We start from the raw sequence: 18,287 nt of genomic DNA on the forward strand, positions 1-18,287 counted from the left end.
ACTACGTCCTTCAGGGATTTTGAAAGGTAAGGTTATAGACAAGCGGTAATTCTAAGTTTACACTTAGGAATATAATTTCTGTCAGTTAGCCTTCACCCCAGTCCACCTAAAGCCCTCATTATCCGACATCCGTATCATAACAGTCATAGCACATCATAATCATGGGAGTGTTAGCAGTGGAGTAATGTGGAGGAGTGTGAATGGTGTGAAGTTGATTAGTCTCTGAATGTTTAGCAAGATGCCATGGGTTGATGCTAATTGAAGCTGCCCACTCGTAGCGGAGCTGAATTACTGCAGGGAAACAAACCAACGTCGGGGCTACTTTCATGCAGCAGCAGAACACGCAAAGATAAATAAAGTCCTGTTCATACAGCTTTCATGACAGCTGCGTTCAGTATACATTCAATTAAAAGCACAATTCAATTTAGAGATTGGGTTTGACTTCATAATGTCCTACTTCTCGCAGAAGTTATGCAAATTGCTGTCATTATCAAAACAATAGTTCTCTTTCATTAGCGTCAATGTAAAGCGATTTCAAATTTTAAACGTGATTTTGCAAAGCTTGTCAGTGAAGTAGATGCAGCGCCAACTGAAAGCATATGCTGGAGGTTTAGAATGACAATATGTGCATGAAAATGAATTGTCCAGTACTAGTGCATACACATGCCAGAGTTCACAACTAACTGCAGTCTGGTAGGCATTTAATATAGCAATGCTGTTTAGGATTCCAGCATCTAAATGGTCACATTTTGTAAACTTTCTGACTTCATTGACTAGAGTGGTCACATTTCCTGTCAGTGTAACATAATTTTGTTTGAGGCTGCAATAGTGCCACTACCAATGTCATTGATAACTGATATGCATTGCCATTTCTATTCTGTATGTGAAATATTAAATGGCAAAGTGGAACAAACCAGCAGTACTCAAATTAACTTACAAGCCACATACACCATTTGTCAGATCAGCCCAGAAAACAGCGCGAGAGCTTAGAGAAAATGTTTTTTTTTTCTTTTTTTTTTCTTGAGGACCAATTTAAACCATAGCCGCATTTCCACTATCGGGCCAGTGTGAGCCAGGGCTTTTATCGGGCCGGGCCAATTGCCCGGGAGGTTGAGTAATGAGGCCAAAACCAGGTCACATTTCCTCTGTCGGGCTAGTAGCTCGCAGCGCATCACGCAAACCCCGCCCCCAGAACGTCCCCTGAATCAAACGTCACACAACCTGCCCACTTCAGCGGGAACCAGGCAGATAAAACACACCATGGAAGCATCACAAATCGAAACCATTAAAATGAAGACAACCGAAACAAACAAATGACACGTTACTGTAAAGCAGCAATTATATATCTATACGCACAGACCTGTGTATTTCCATTCATTACATTTGTTTACTTACCGACCGACTGTTGGCATTGTGCATCGAGTGCTCTCGCCACTAACGGAGGGATCCAGCACAGTGAGCGCACCATCCATAATATAAAGCCACAGAAATTCTCTGTTATAACTCAGTATAAAAGTTATTTTACAACGTCCTTGTTTTGATAGATATCGTGTTAAGGGTTTCAGCACATAAGAGCAAGTAGCCTAATAAAATATAGCCATATTTGTTGCGCTCAGCAGCTATTCAATAAAGCTCTACATTTAAAGTTTCATTTATAAATCTGACAACGTCATATAAAAACATAAACACTTGTTTGAGGATATAGAACACATTTTGTGTTTGGAGTTTTCCCTAATGCATTTAAAGCGGTGCTGCGCAGGACTGGGTGACAGAAAAAAAAAGTAGGCTAGATTCTGCTTTCACTTACCCAAAAAACGCTGTTTGCACGATTTGATTAATATCATCATATCCAAATACTTTATACATAATATTTCAAACCTTCTCTGGTGTTTATTAATTTTAGAAATATCTAATCTTTTTTTCAGATAGGTCTTTGTAAAATGAAAGTTATATGTGGCTTTAAAACGGTTTGATTTATGTATTGTATATGCTACTACCTACATTGTTCTAGCTAGCTTATGTTAATTTTATATTGGTTTATTTATTTAATGCGATTTTATTATATACGATATTTGTAATTCTTTAAATTATATTTCAATATAGCTTAGGCTATTTTATTAAGATATGACACTATGTTGTTTAAAGTCTACGAAAATGGGCACGTAATTTGTTAAGTTTTATGTCTTTCTGTTTTATTCATGTTGTGTATTATCTCCAAAATAAATTTAAAAAGCCGCTCGCGGCATCAACAGAGCTGTAACGGGAGCGCTCTTTTGCTCGGTCTCACACACACATACAGGCATTTAAACGTGCACACACACCTTTTAAACTTGACAAAAACTCTCAAACCTTTACTAACATTTAAAAGGGAAACATAAGGGTGATCATACGCAAAAAGACCCCATAAAGCTAGATGTTTTCTTTCCCTTATGTATTTATTAGTTTGGCGCATGTTCTCATGTGCGATCGGAAAACTGTGCCCTCCTCTCCTTTCACTCCGCACGAAGCCCCAGTTGGCCCAAGGTATTCGGCGGGCCGAAAAAGGCCGGCCGCTGGCCCCAAGAAAGCCCCGATTTGGCCCGATTAGGCCCCGGAAGTGACAGTGAAAACGCGACTAGCCTTGGCTCGCCCTGGCTCGCTCGCTTTAGACGCGATAATGGAAACGCGGCTCATGTGATTAAAAAAATAAGACTTTGAGATCCATTGAAAAGAACAGGGGGAAAAAAAGTACACATGATTATTTATTCATGTGTGCATTTGTATTTATTCCAGTTGTATTTTCCCGAGCAACTATGTTTTTTTTTTAAATTGATACTTTTAAATTAATATAATTACATTTTTTTTTCTCACTTTTACTTTTTTTTTTTTGTGTGTGCTTTGCTGAATTCAGCAATCATGCTCTGATCCGCAGCAAAGCAAGTGGTTTTGAATGAGGTGGTTTCAGTTTAATTGAAACAAACTTTAGTGCGATCGAATGTCATTCCTACCAGTAAATGTGCGTTTCATGTCAAATACAAGTAAAAAGCATGCTGAAATATTAACAAGAGCTGGTTATCCTATAAAAAAATAAAATGCACGCAGACTTGATATATATGTTATTTTTTCATAATGCAAAGCCTGTAATGCATACTTCTAGCCCACTGCTATGAGAAAGTCTAAACTCTGATTTATATTTGGTGATCTGTGGATGTAACCAATCAAAATTAAAGTGCAGCCTGTTGCATATTATGTCTTATTGCTCATTGCCATAAATGAAAAAAAGGACACATGACAGCTGAGCGGGGCTCTGAAAAATAAACTGTGGAACTCCAATGCGAGGAAAGTTTACTCGCATGTGACCTGTTTTATCTATTTTGGTTCATTTAGAAACTTTGTCATGTCAAATCAAACTGCACCAAGAACAAAGTGCAACATTGTAACATTTTGAAATCCAATCACATCTACAGGTGTGAAAGCACCCTCAAACATTTTTAGTTTTAAGTTCAATTATTTTAAAAACTAAAAAATATTTCCTTGGCGTTTCTTTTATTTTTTTTTTATTTTTTATGGTTTTATCTAACTGTAGATATACTAAATGTCTCTAGGCTGATGTGTTTCATAACAAATACCACAAAAACCATATTATTTGCTTACTTTTTAACCATTGTACAAGTGAGGTGCTTTATCTGCACTTTTAAAAATCGGTAAAAAAGCTAAAAGGTACCTTTTCAAAAGATACATGATATACTTTCCATATAAGTTCCTTAAAGGTAAATATCTGTACTTCAAAGTACAAAAGAAATGATACATGCAGCCCTGAAACAGCATTTGTACAAAATTTCTAAGAGTATAGGCTTCTAATCCACAGATGTTCTGTATAAAAAGTTGTTACAGCTTTTACAGAACAATCTGTTCAGTCTGAGTGAATTTAAATCTGCAACCTCACAACTCAAGCTCAAGATACTGTCGACCCAAGCTGTCAAAAATGAATTTCTACGAGAGAAAAAACATGTAATAATATTAATATTGCATGCGTGGTGTTATCAACCTAGGTGTGTTGTTGCCTCTTCTCTCCAATGTTAGCCTGGAGCCCTGAATTTGGGCAATCATTTGGATATTTCGGGTCTGTGCAGCTGCTGTAAACCATGAAATTGCATGTTAAATTGACCCGCGAACATCATAATCGCAATACACTTTCACTTGCATGTACACGCATTCCACACAAAAAAGCAGCAATGTTTGTGAAGCTGGATGAGAAATGCTCTCAAAATAATAAACAAATAAACAAGCATTTCTAGGTTGTAAGATACAAAATAATTACATAGCTTCATTCCGCTTTCTGTCAGCTGTTTCCTGTACAAGCAGAAAAAGTTGAGAGTCCCTCTTGTTAGTAAATGAGATGATCAGTCTCCAACAATGACTGTTTCGGCTGTGTAGATGCGCAGTGTCACTCTCCATCACAGCTGAAAGGATATGTCTGGATATTATGATAAGAGAAGGAGACTGAGATACGCAGAGGCGAAGACAATGACTATAAAGATATTAGATCAGCGATGTGGAACGCTTGCTTCCAGTATACTCTGTTTGTCTCACTCACTCCCTCATAGATGAAACATAGGACCAAATTGTGGATGTCCAAGTAATCAAGGTGCAGTGGATATTTTAAAGTGCTGATTTCTCACTGACTCTATCAGGGCTTTCGGAACTACTGACCCTTTCATAAGCTACACCCCATCTGCTCTCCCTCCCAATTTTGTCCCAGGCAAATATATAACATGACTATTACACCACCAGCAGGGGCCTGAACTGACACAAGACAGTGTAGATCCATGCTTTCATGTTTTTTACGCCAAATTCTTACTCTGATATCCAAAAGTTGTTGCAAAAGTTGAAATTCGTCAGACCATGAAACTTATTTCCAGTTTTCTATTGTCCAGTTGTACAAGTCTCATTTTCCTGTTTTTAGGTGCCATTTAGACTAGTGCACTTTAGTTTTAAAACGCACAAATTTTGTTTTGTTTACACATGGTGTCCACACTACTGTGGCATCTTTGACCTACGAAAACAAGTCCATGTTTTACTTTACGCTTGTCCATTTTAGTATAGATGCAATGAAATGCAGACTTTTGAAAATAAACACGCAGATATTCAAAATTACTCTCTGACTGGTATTCTGGACCATTGTGTAATATTCCCTGATTAGTCAAGCCACTCTCATATGGCCATTACATTACCAGACTGCAAGTACGAATATGAGCACAATATGCACATACCCAGTGAGTACCAGTCATCACGTATCATTAATTTTGGGCTGTGTAGTGTGGATGGAGTCCTGAAATGCAGTAAAAACACCAGTGAGGATGAGGAATGTTTTCATTTTGAAATGCCATTTTGAAATTAAAAAACAATAATGTAAATGCAGCCTTAGGGGTTGCTCACATATCACATTTTTGCAAGTGCAAGTTTGTTATTTTTAATGTAGGTGTGCAGCTTGTGCATGCATAAAGGGAGCGACACACATCTCAACTTTTCAGAATGCCACAACTAGACTGCGAGTCATGTGACCTGAGCTGACTGATCAGCTACATACTTTGTATGGAATATGCTTATTTCACATGGCTGCAATTTTAAAAAGCGAAAGCGAGGCTGCTGTGGCAAGAAACCCGGAAGCAGAGGACCAGCATTGTAAACATTGCAACATGCTGTGGACTACAAACCTCCAGCTGTTGCAGTGATTTTAAAATGCAGATGTGGGCTAAACATTACTTTAATATCATTCAGTTAAGTTTAATTTAATCAATTAAAAGCATATTAGGCATCAATCAAAAACACAATCTCTTTAAGAACAATAAAAATGTGTTATCCTGGACTTCATTTTATGGCACAAGGTAAAAACCGTAAGGGCTTTCCTGCTTCAGCTTATGTAACTGATAAAACAATGCAGTCCTATGTAAAATATTTGAAGCACACCCGTAATAAAAGTTGTCTGTAATAGTGTTGTCACAATACTGAAAAAAAAAAAAAAACGACCATTCCCTGCTAACATTTAAGTGCATTCTTTAACACTGCTGATTTGCCATAGTATTCATCAGTGCTCAACACTTCACTGATGTGCAAACACAGATGAGCAATCCGTTGTTGACTTGACTGATCTTTGCGGCTTTAAAATGCTCCAGAGTCTCTGTTTGTGTGTTTGCACTCAGTGAAGAGTGGTGGATTGATGACCTTCATGGCCAGTCACTGTCATTTCTGTCAACAGTGCTTAAATGTAAGCAGGAAATGGAAGTTTTTTTTTTTTTTTACTTTTTTCAGTACCGAAATTCAGAATTGTTACAAGTCTAATATTGTAAAAAAAAAAAAAAAAAAAAAAAAATCCGTTCATTAACCTAAGTTTGATAAATGGCATCTAAAACATGTGTTTGGGATAGATAACTTTAGCTAACTAGTGCCATTTCCCTTAACTCAGCTGAAAATGAGGTCTGATATCCCTTTTGTATTTTTAAAACAAACATTCAGAATGAACCTTCGGGTCACTCAAAGAATCGAAATAATAAATTTGTATCACTTTCTTTTTACTGATAAGATATACAGCTAGGTACACAACAATACGCCATAGCAGATGCCGTTCCTGTGTAACCCCAGGTGATACTTCCGGATTTCTTCCCAGCGCAGTCTCACTTTTAAAATGGTGGCCTCATGAAATCAGTCTAGATACACATTGTGGTAGACTAATTACCCAACAAACATAGAGCACCCAAAGACTACAGTGCTTTTTAAATTTCTCCATAAATAAAACTTGTATCAGAGCTGCAGCAATGTTTTGTCATCCTTTGACATCCTAACAGACAACAAAGGAGAACAAAGTGCATTGAAAATGATGAAAGAAAGGACTATTTTACTTTCCATATGCTTTTAGACACAATATGTGAACGTCCCCTTAGCAAGTAGAAGTGGCAGCTTAGTCTGCTGCTGTAACACATTTGTTTCAAGGTTGGAGGTATTGTGCATTTAGAGATGCTCTTCTTTAGATCTTTGTTGTAATTAGTGTTTAACTATAGTTAGGTGTTTAACTATAGTGTGTATATCATTGTAGTTTTTCTGTTAGCTTGAACCAGCCTGGCCATTCTTCTGACCTCTGGCACAAAACTTCCACTCACTGATAATTTTCTTTTTTAGGACCAATAGCCCTAAACAATCTAAATCAATAGTCTCGAACTCAATTTCTGGAGGCCACAGCTCTGTACAGTTTATCTCCAACCAAACTCACACCTGCTTAAATGTCTCTAGTGGCCCATTTCCACTGAGTGCTACAGTACGGTATGGGTCACCTTTATCAGGCTTGCGTTTCCACTGCCAAAAGGATACTAATGGTTGTACAACTTTCAGACAATGTAATTTTTACTCAAGAAAATGTCACAGTAAAGCCGTATGGGATGCTCACTTATCATATGACAAGCACTTCTCACAAAACAGATGCTTTATACACACAAATACTTGTGCATTAATGTTCAATCCTAACCTTTATATGAACAGGATTTGATTTAAACTGCAGATCAATGATATGGGCGAAATAGCCTCTTGTAATGTCTGCAGTTTTATGAAATAAATAAATGCAACATATATGAACACATACAGACCCTTACACTCTCCGATATATTGCCAATTACAGATAAACTACACACAGCATTCATATAGTCCTTATTTGGGTTCAAAAACAACACTAAATATAGCTCAGTCAGTGCAAACCTCTCATCTGTATCTTTAATTTTCAGTAGCACATTTAACCTCTTGTTAGACAGTAATTTCGTAATTCAGAGTTAGTCTATAATAGTCCAAAAGTTGATGATAATAGTTAAACATGGAAGTTTGTTCATGTTTTATGTTGCAGAAAAAAATCATTTGCTGCTCTGTTTCACTCTCGTGTTTGTCCCTTGCTGAAAGGATCGGATGTCAGACGTGCTTTAATAATCACGCGCATGCTATTAATCAAGAAGTTCGTTATTTTAAATATATATGTGCAGCGAGCTCTCTGGAGAAAGTGAAACCGCTCACACTTTTAGACAGGACATGGCAGATTTTTCTTCCTGGCTTTGTGGCTGTTCATCAAGAAGAAGTCAAGGTTTGCTTGAGCTCGGGTCAATCATGGCTTATTATATGCATATATTATTACGGTGTAATGTCTCGGCTGTGATTTTAAAAATGGCAGTTCCTTTGTTTCATTCTCCTGCTACTGCGAGTGACATCTCTGTAAAGCAATAGCATTCAGTTGCGCATCTACTTTTGTAACCCTTTTGTCGTGCTAGGTATCCTTTGCAAAGTGTACCCAAAAAGTGGTATGGTAGTCTGGAACAGTTTGATTATTTAGATCAGCTGTGTTTGATTAGGGTTTAGAGCTGCGGCCCTCCAGGAATCAAGTTAAGCAGAGTTTAGATCCAACTTTACTCAACACATCTGCCTGAAAGTTTCAAGCATAGTTAGTAAGAGCTTGATCAGGTTGTTCAGTTGTGTTTAATAAGGGTTGGTGCTAAAATCTGCAAGACACCGGCCTGACAGGGCTAAGCTTGGTTACCCTCACCCTAGATAGTTGAGTGGGAAAATCCCAGTAGATCAGCAGTCTCAGCTCATCTTAAATCATATTATTTATAATGGCTGATTCTGGGCAGTAGCAGATCCCCTTGACCACATTTACATGCATTTATGTTCCTGATTAAATGTTTGCATTTATCAGGTTTAAAAATCGCTTTTTTAAAATTAATTCAACCTAAATGTAAACTATGAAGGTCATATTTAAGCTCCCTTGGATGTCTGTTGAGGTCTCCTAGCGGTCCTCTGCTTTTGGTTTAGAGCCCCTCACCCTAAGCCTTGACCCGCCTGCTTGGTGAAGTTAATTAATTTTAGAGCAACCTTTTTTATATATATATAAAATGAATAACATTAAATGGATGTTTTTCTTACATGAGCTGAAATTGAGTGTGAAATTGCAAATCATTTTTATCTGCCATACTTAAAGAAAGGAAATATTCCTATGAGAAACTACTAAATTATGCAGCAAATATGATTACCTACTGCATACTGCTTAAGAATCGAGGTAAACGCAAGCATGAGTGGGTACCAAAGTGCAAAACTGTTTTACTTGCTCAAATCAATACATAAATGAATTAACATCAAATTATTAGCATCACACACACTTAAGAGCTACCGTTTCCTCACCAAGAAACAGGAAATGAGCCGTAACTCTTCCTGCACATTTCTCATCAAAACGTTCATCACTCAATCTGGACAACATCGAGAGCACACGATCGTCACGTTTTTACCACATTAGTGAATCACTAAATCACTTCCATCTAATTCAAATTCTGCTGGCTGTTGGCCCACTGACTTCATCTCTCTCTCTCTCTCTCTCTCTCTCTTTTCACAGTCCAACGGAATGAAGAAATTCTTGTAATAGATGTCCAGTATTTCATCGTGCTCCCATGGGTGCACTGATGGTTTAGGGGGGCTGGTGTAGCCAGCAAAACTAGTTCAGTAACAGCTGAGGTGAGTACTAGCCTCAACGGACTCACTCTCAAAAAGCTCTTTCAGCTGTTTCCCTCCATCCTGTGCTACTTCTGTCCTGTTTGCTACTCTCCGGCTGTCTCCGCTCCATTAGTTTTACTGCAGGGAGCCAAATTACGCTCAATTACCGAGACACCAGAGGCTGCGCTTAGTCTTGAATCAGCACACACACACACCTACCCAGCACTCCGGACTGCCCCAAGACCCGCACATAGAATGGGGAGGCACGCTGGAAACCGGACGCTGCAGTTTTCGTAAATACCCTTGAGGAGCGAGATCACACCAAAGCATTTATGGATCAAGAGCTAGAGCTAATCTGCGAGATCTCAGCGGTCAAACTGCAGCAAACACCCCACCTGCGAAACCAATGTGTTTACATGGTGTGTTTGTTATTAGTGGCTCAGAGATGCAGTGGGCCATGAGTCGAGCACACCGCTGAAGAGATCCTGCGCTCCCGACGACAGTTAATGCCTCATTACCGACACGCATATAAGCTTCATAACGTTACATCAAGAGAGTTCTCGCTCGGCTCTGCTGATTGCTCAGTAATAGTGCTGACGGTGAAGAACGCGAATGCAAATGCACCTCTCTGCAGACTCTTGTATTGTATCACCTGGGTCTATTTTCTATCAATTGAAGCATATGAGTGTACACCGAGTGCCTGTGTCCGCATGAGCATCAGAGTAGGATACTGAATACTCTGTAATGATGATACGGTAGATAGAACAAAAAAACTGCATCTGGTGGGAATCACGAGGCCTGGAAACAATGAACACTTTGCTTTCTCACAAGGCCATGGAAGCTACTTTATTATGGAGCCAGATCAGTCTCAAAAATAATACATTTACAAAAAAATATTCATACATCCACAAAAAATTCACATTTACAAAATCCAATTTGTAAGGTCAAAACACGATTCAAAAATAACCAAATCTAATCTGTAAGTTCAAAACACGATTCAAAAACACAGAAATCCAATATGTAAATTCAAAACATGGTTCATACATAAGCAAATAGAATTGGTAAGTTCAAAACATGATTTTAAGAAACACGCAAATCCAAAATGTAAATTTATAACACGATTCAAAAACACAAATCCAGTATGTAAACTCAAAAAATGATTCATACGTAAGCATATCGAATTTGTAAGTTTAAAACATGATTCAAAAATACACACAAATCTAATCCGTAAATTTAAAATATGATTAAAAAATACACAAATCCAATTTGTTAGTTCAAAAACTCGATTCAAAAACACGCATCCAATAGAGTGAAGGAACTATGACGTCAATTTATATGCAAAAACCCGGAAGCGAGTTGGTAATTTAGCAGTTCCGTTTCACTCGTCCCAAAGTCGATTAGTTTTTTTTAAATGGGATTTTGGTTAAATCACCTAAATAAGTTTCGTGGTTACCACAAACTCAATATACTTTGAGGTTTTATTCTACAAGATAAAACACATCAGTTACATCACACACTTTTTAAATTTTTTTTTTTTGAATCGGTTACGCTTCTTTAAAAAGACGGTCATTATCAAGTTGCCAAATGGGAATACAGGTGTTGACGGAGGCTTTATACATCATCAAACTGATCTGTCTGGAATGCAGCCTGCTCTAAATTTACAGTTTGCGTCAGGCATTTGGATTTTCTAAAGTATTTTACAATTTATAGTATTTTTTTCTAATTAGGCATTCATATTATGTGTATATAATGCTTTCACTGGTAGAGACCGTCATGACAGATTCATTTGTCATTTATTTTACTAAAGCTATTTTATGAAGTTACTGCTTACCATAGTACAGCCTACTTTCCTACTCTTAGTAAAGCAAATGTGTAAATACATTTGAATTTTTTTTTATATTTACTGACATTTTAACATAATCCTTTTACACTAACATACATCTAATGATTTTCGTTGTGTCTTTCTTCATCTGAACACATTTAACTTTGTCATAGCTGCGACATTTACACTCCTTCTTAAACTCCTTTACACTTGCCTCAATTTATAACATATGTAACTGTACAGACTGGATTTCGCTGTAGTTTGTGACAAAAAAAAGAATATTAAATATTGTTCTCTATCCATGATGGGACTTGAAGGCATTTGATAGACGTATCCCTCATCTCAGTCGTCTATAAAAAAGAATATGGGATTTGTAATTGACTGCCATAGCTAGGTTTTCACTAAGGTAAGCAGGCTGTATGCATGTGGGCAAAACACTTATCAAATATGTCGTATGATAATAATATTAGGCACATTTATAAAACAACTTCCAACAACTGTAAAGTAAAATAAATGTTTTTTCCCACTGGAAAACTATTTAAAATGTATAATAACAATGCATGTTTAATACCTGTAATATTACTAAAATAATATATTATTTGTACGTATATAGCGTGGATTATAATATACTAAACTGAGATAGTAAATTTGTCATGTACCTTATTTCTGAAAGTAAGCTTAAAACGTTGTCTGTAGCAGAGTGGTGCTGACGTCACAGGCAACCCCCCTGAAGTCAGTGTAGTCCGTTTATAGCCTAATGTTAGCTTTTTAGTTCTTGTGTTTGCATTTAAGATCCAAAAGTGATAAGTTATATTATCATGTGAGGATTATCTGGTTGGACAAAATGTGTAAGTGTAATGTACAGAGACTTTTCGAAGTTTGCAAATAATAAACTATGGGAAAATTCTATGGGTATTTTATTGAGAGAACCTGTTTTATGCTAGCAGCCAATTGGCCTACAAGGTGATGACATAGTTCCTCCACTCTATTCGTAAATTCAAAACATGATTTATGCATATGCAAATCAAATTCATAAGTTTAAAACACAATTAAAAAATACGCAAATCCAATCCATAAATTCAAAACATGATTCAAAAATACACAAATCCAATTCATAAGTTTAAAACATGATTCATAAATATGTAAATCAAATTTGTGAGTTTAAAACACAACTCAAATAAAAAACAAACAAAATCCAATTTGTAAATTCAAAACAGGATTCAAATACACAAAAATCCAATCCGTAAATTCAAAACACGAGTCAGTAATAATCAAATCCAATTTGTACTTTCAAAACATGATTCAAAAACCTGCATATTCAATCCGTAAATTCCAAATACAATTCACATTTACTTAAATGTTTAAAATCTGTATTAAGTGTGAATTGTACATGTATGAATTTTCATTTAGTACTGTAAGTGTATTATTTTTTAAGACTGATTTGGGTACATACTTTAATAGAAGAGCTGAATTAATCATGAAGAATGGTGAGCCCAATTTCTATATAAAATTGCTCCTCATGAGAAACACTCAAGTTTGGACCTGTCAACTTGAACACTTGGGACAAATGTGTTATGGAAGATGTCAACTGGATAAAGTTTTTGCAATGCTTTGTCAACATTTTGCTTACTTTAAATGGGGCCTATTATATCCATTTTACAAGATGTACTGTAAGCCTCAGGTGTCTCCAGAATGCTTCCAAGAGTTTTCAGCTCAAAAAAATTAATGGATGATTTATAATGCCATGCCAGTTTTAGGTGGAAACAGGAACTTTCCTAAAGCTTCTTTAATTGCACTATGAGAAGGAGAGGAATACGGAGTGAAGAAACTTTCAGATAAATTGAGCGAGGAAACACGGGTGTATGCAGAAGTGTTTTGTACAAAAATGTGATGCACATGTACCTTCTCTACCTCCATCTGTCACAATAACTAGCAGTTTTATTATAATTATAATAATAATTATTATTATTATTATTTAATACTAAGCCCTGGACTTTAACACAGGAAGTTTGAGTACTTACAGATTCCTAATAATTTTCCCCACATCCAGAGTTGGGTGTAACAAGTTCCATAATAACAACTTTAAGGCTGATTTATACTTTTGCCTGGCGTTGCGTCACATTGCGGAGTTCTGCTGACTGTGCACACACTGTGGCTTTTATACTTGATGTGTTCGTCATTTGTGATATTCTTTAAAATGACAGGGGGCGGTCAGAAGAAACCCACTGTAAAGTCAGATGGATAATCAGAAGTAGGAAGTTTCCAGAACTAAGTCATATTATTAATATGGTTCAAGATTTTTAAAATAATTATTTTTATAATTTATTTGAATGATTATAAAGATTTTTATAACCATTTAAGATTATTTTTAAACAATACACAATAAAAAAATACTGATGCTTTTAACAGATTTAGGCCGCTCCACAATTCACACTTCATTCAATTCATTACTGTCTGGCTGGTTTGTGTCCTCTGCTTATATGCCGAGGTCCAACATTCCTGACCATCATCACCAATAAAGTCTAGAAAAACAGGGCATCAGTATATTGTAAACCGATAGGTTAAAATTTTCTTTTCCAGTTATTAAAAACATTTATTTTGTTACCTCATTTTAGTTTTGTATCTATTAAAATGATTTAATTTCAAGATTGTAATGTGTACATCATTGTAAACCCTATGAATGGTGAAAAAACATATTCTGTAATTTTGTATTAAAACCATATGGGTCTCCACTTTTGCAACGGCCTCTCTTTTTTGTTTTAACAAACTTCTGTCTCAAGTTTTTTAGATTTAAAAATGCTTATTTTAAATCCAGTTTTCTGCTGCAATGTCAATCAACGAGTCAGTAATAATCAAATCCAATTTGTACTTTCAAAACATGATTTTTTTTTTTTGTTTTAACAAACTTCTGTCTCAAGTTTTTGAGATTTAAAAATGCTTATTTTAAATCCAGTTTTCTGCTGCAATGTCAATTAATAAGCATTAATTTTTAAATTGCTGAAATGGTTGCTGATTAGAGTGGTTGCTTGGAAATACAGACATTACTTTGATTTCATTGAGTCTTAAAACAAAAATATTTCTTTGAAATTCAGCCTATGTCCAGTCTCTAAAGAACTTTCCACTGCTTTTAACTCAAACAGCAACTTGTTTAAGCACTTGAACAGAAAGCATTCTATGACAATACTTATCACCAAGGAGGACACTGATGCCCAAAAACATGGCGGGCGCAACTCAGTCTAACAGGATACATTGAATTTTTGAGCAGGATCAGGAGTAAAGGTTTCTTTTGAATGTGAAGAGAATTGTAGCTGCTTGTGGGACCGTTCACATACAGTTGCTTGTCTTTTGCGAACGCAAGTTTATTATTTCCAATGAAGGTGCATTTTCCAGATGCACTAGTTGAAAATCGTGTGTCGCGGAACAAGAACTGACAGATCAGCTTCATGCTTTGTATGGAAAATACACATTTCGGAAGACTGATTACCTCAAACAAACACCCAAACACTGCAGTGCTTTTGCTTACTATAGATGTTAGTGTTTACAGGTATACAGTTTTCTTCATGTCCTCTTTTGTTGTAAAAAAATGCTGAATGTAAACTCTTCAAGTCTTTTGAATATGTCAAGCTGCTGTGATCAAGCTATAGTAATCTTTGTCAGTGAATATGAATTACTGAGCTGCAGTTTATTTTGTATTTTTATAGGTTTTATATGTTTTAAAAGTAACTTCAAAGTAAAGTAATTAGTAATCTGATTACTTTTTACATGAAGTAATTAGTAACATAATCAGATTACAGTGTCCCAGTTGTAATCAGTAATTCGTAATTAATTACTTTGAGTAACTTACCCAACACTGCCCACAGGGTATCTACAGGGTATGCAACTAAAACAGAAGCTATGAAAAAGACTGACTTTTGAGCCTGTGCCTCATTTCCTGCAGTCCTGTCAGTTTAACCTCTTGATATATGGTTTTCTGTACCCAATATGAAACACACATATGGAATACAAGTCACGGCAAAACAAAAACACAGTTTATTCTAGAACATGAATGAACTAAACTGAATCTGAACTTAATTGTTTTTGGATGTACTAGTATTACTCTAGCATTCTAAGAAGATCCTGCAACCATTCTTGATATAAGGTATAAAGATATATTGTTTTTCACGATTACATTTTGTTTTCTGACTTTAATTATTAGTCTAATTTTAAAGCAACGTTAACACAATCTTCATTGTATAAAGGGTTTTTGCATTAAAGGTGAATTGCCTTTAAAATACACTGCTCAGCTCTAATAAAATATACAACACTATACTTTTTTTCCACCAAATTAAACGGAATACATAATTGATTCAATGCTGTGCACTAGAAGGTTTTCCCTTGACATTGTGCCATTTCAGGACGTGAGTTCTTGAATATGATGAATGATGGAATATGCTTTGCCTCAAATTCAGCTCTAAAGCAGTTCACAGATGGGGTGGACTTAATGTGTGTTAAGGACAGTGAGCTTTAGTATTTTTCAGACAGGGAGTAGTCTGCAGACTGTCAGGGTATATTTTGGGAAAAATTATAATATTGTTCAAAATGCTCTGCTGTGTTGATCAGCAGTGCTGCAGAGACCAGACAGAGTACTGAATAACAAATGTATAGTCATAGGATAATGCCAAGATAATGAACAATCTGAACACCAATAAATAGTTAAGATTTTCACTGATTTAAGTATTGCAGTTAAATGATTACACTTGCATAAAAAATGAAAGTTTGCAGATATATGTATATGTATATATATATGTATATTCATATATATATATATGAATTTGGATGCAGCCACTTTTGGTAAATAACTGATTTAAGGGGTGGTTTAGAGTGTATTTCTAAGGCTTGGCTTTGTTTATAAGATGCAAAGCAATGTGTGCTTATGCTTCATGGCTCCATGTCACCAGGAAAAGCATCACGCCCCAACAAGCACAAACTTTTGAGTTGTGTAAACTGTCAGTCAGAGTAGCTGTTAGCAATATCAATTTGAGTCTGAATCTTACAGAAAATGACACAGAGGACACAGCTAAACCTCACATTTGGTGCTTCATATACAAGACTTGCGTTGAATTCATACAAAAACATTGCATATGCACAAAGCTGTAAATGTGCATACGCAGTAAAAAATTCAGATGTATGAAATACAGCGTACATGGAATCCTACGCATATTCTCTTTGTACATCCGACTTAATGTAAACGAACGCAAAACCCCTCCCTGCCTCCTCCCCCTAATAAATATGGTAATAACTCTACTTTGGCAAAACCAAATGAAAAAGCAATGGCAAAAGCAAGCAAAAAGAGAAACTTTGAATAGAATGTAAATTAAAGGTGCGTCTTTCAGAGGTCCGGAAACCGTAGAAAAACTGTGCAACAATGCAAGTTTGTCCTCCGGAATTAATAGCAAAAGAAAACAAATAAAGTGGGAGTTTAGCTAACATGGTTAACCCAGTGAGGTCTGAACATCGCACTGTGAGTGAATTTAAAAAGAAATGGTCCGATGTAAAGGTGTAAAATTTTGTAGTGTTTTTTTTTTTGGCAAAAAAATAGCACACCTTGTTGGAATTACCACCCATCACTGTTTGATTGACAGATTGAGATCACTAAAGAGAGCAGCAAACAGCAACATGAGTGGCGAAGCTCGTAAAGAGCATGGCAACATGTTTTGAAACGTTTGATCAAGAACTCTGTTCGAATCCAGGGTCTGATGAACTCAATCTGATGAACTCAATAATTGATAAGTGTGTGTACTATGTTAAATGCATTTCAGCATCACATATTATTTACACATTTATTGAATGGAAATGTTACGGATTCACATACGTAAATTCGTCTTCAGATGGGGCCTTTATAGTAATGTGCGTGTAGTCACTCGCTCCAGATAGATTGGGAAAACCGGCGATCGCTGCAAATTGCGTTTTAATGTTTTACTTGTCAACTGCATGGTATGGAAACCTTTTATACCTACTAGACATGCAGAAAGTCCCGTCCCATACAGCTGCCAATTGCACGTCTCAAAGATACTTTGTAGTGTGCAATTCAACATAATTGCCTCTAGGAGTCGCCATGCTCTCTAAATTAACATCTGGCAAGTGTCTTTCACGTATAATCAGAATAAATGTAGGTAATATGAAATGTTCACGGCTTTTGAAAGTTTGTTATTCGAGATGTAGAATGCAGTGAAAGCATCCACTTGGAGAGACACTGCAGCGCTGCTGAAGATTGTAGGTGTTTACAGTGGTTTGATGGATATATATGAATTTGTAGTTAAATTGTTAATGGTGCCAAACAGCAATTCCCGTTGTTTAAATCCTTGTTTTAATTTTAACAAGTAAAAATACTTACAGGTTGTGGCTCACAATCCACAGCTTCTGCTACTATGGTTGGAGCTTCTTTAAGAAGTTTTAGCCGAATTCAGCACTGAACTGGGAGAGATTCTGAAAGCTGTCCTTTGTCAAATACTAGAACTATATATTTTTTATAATTCTCTGGAACATAAATAAAATTAAACTGTAAGCACTTCTCTCTTTGTGTTGTTTCCTTTGAAATCCCAAATACAGAAACAGAACAAGCTCTGCATGAAATAACGTTTGACGGCATTTTAGCTTTCTCTGCTATAGCATTACAGCACCTCTGGCCACACCCTTTCACGTTTGTGAGCTCACTAGCCCAGATGTATTTTTTGTAGTCCTCAAACTTCGTTCACTGTAGGCTTCACTAAACTAACTCTGTAAAAGCCAATGTCTCCCTTTGCATTGAACTTTCAGCTCATTACATTCAGAGATGTTGTTTATGTTCACACAGCTACATATCACCTACAGTTTAAAATATGATATCGTAGTAGACCAGTCCAATAAAGGTGAAGATGCTTATAATTTAAGCACATCTTCAATGCATGAAAACGTGAAGCTATTCTAATGAAAAATTCAGCGTTTACCGAGA

At 36.2% G+C, this 18,287-nt stretch overlaps 1 protein-coding gene across 3 annotated transcripts in view; it reads right to left on the reverse strand.

Moving 5' to 3' along the window:
- The window catches only part of gfra4a (GDNF family receptor alpha 4a), a 292,438-nt gene that overhangs the window by 11,687 nt on the left and 262,464 nt on the right, over window positions 1-18,287 (reverse strand).

The sequence above is a fragment of the Danio rerio genome, chromosome 13 (genome assembly GCF_049306965.1).
Source record: "Danio rerio strain Tuebingen ecotype United States chromosome 13, GRCz12tu, whole genome shotgun sequence".
In the NCBI taxonomy this organism is placed as follows: Eukaryota; Metazoa; Chordata; class Actinopteri; order Cypriniformes; family Danionidae; genus Danio; species Danio rerio.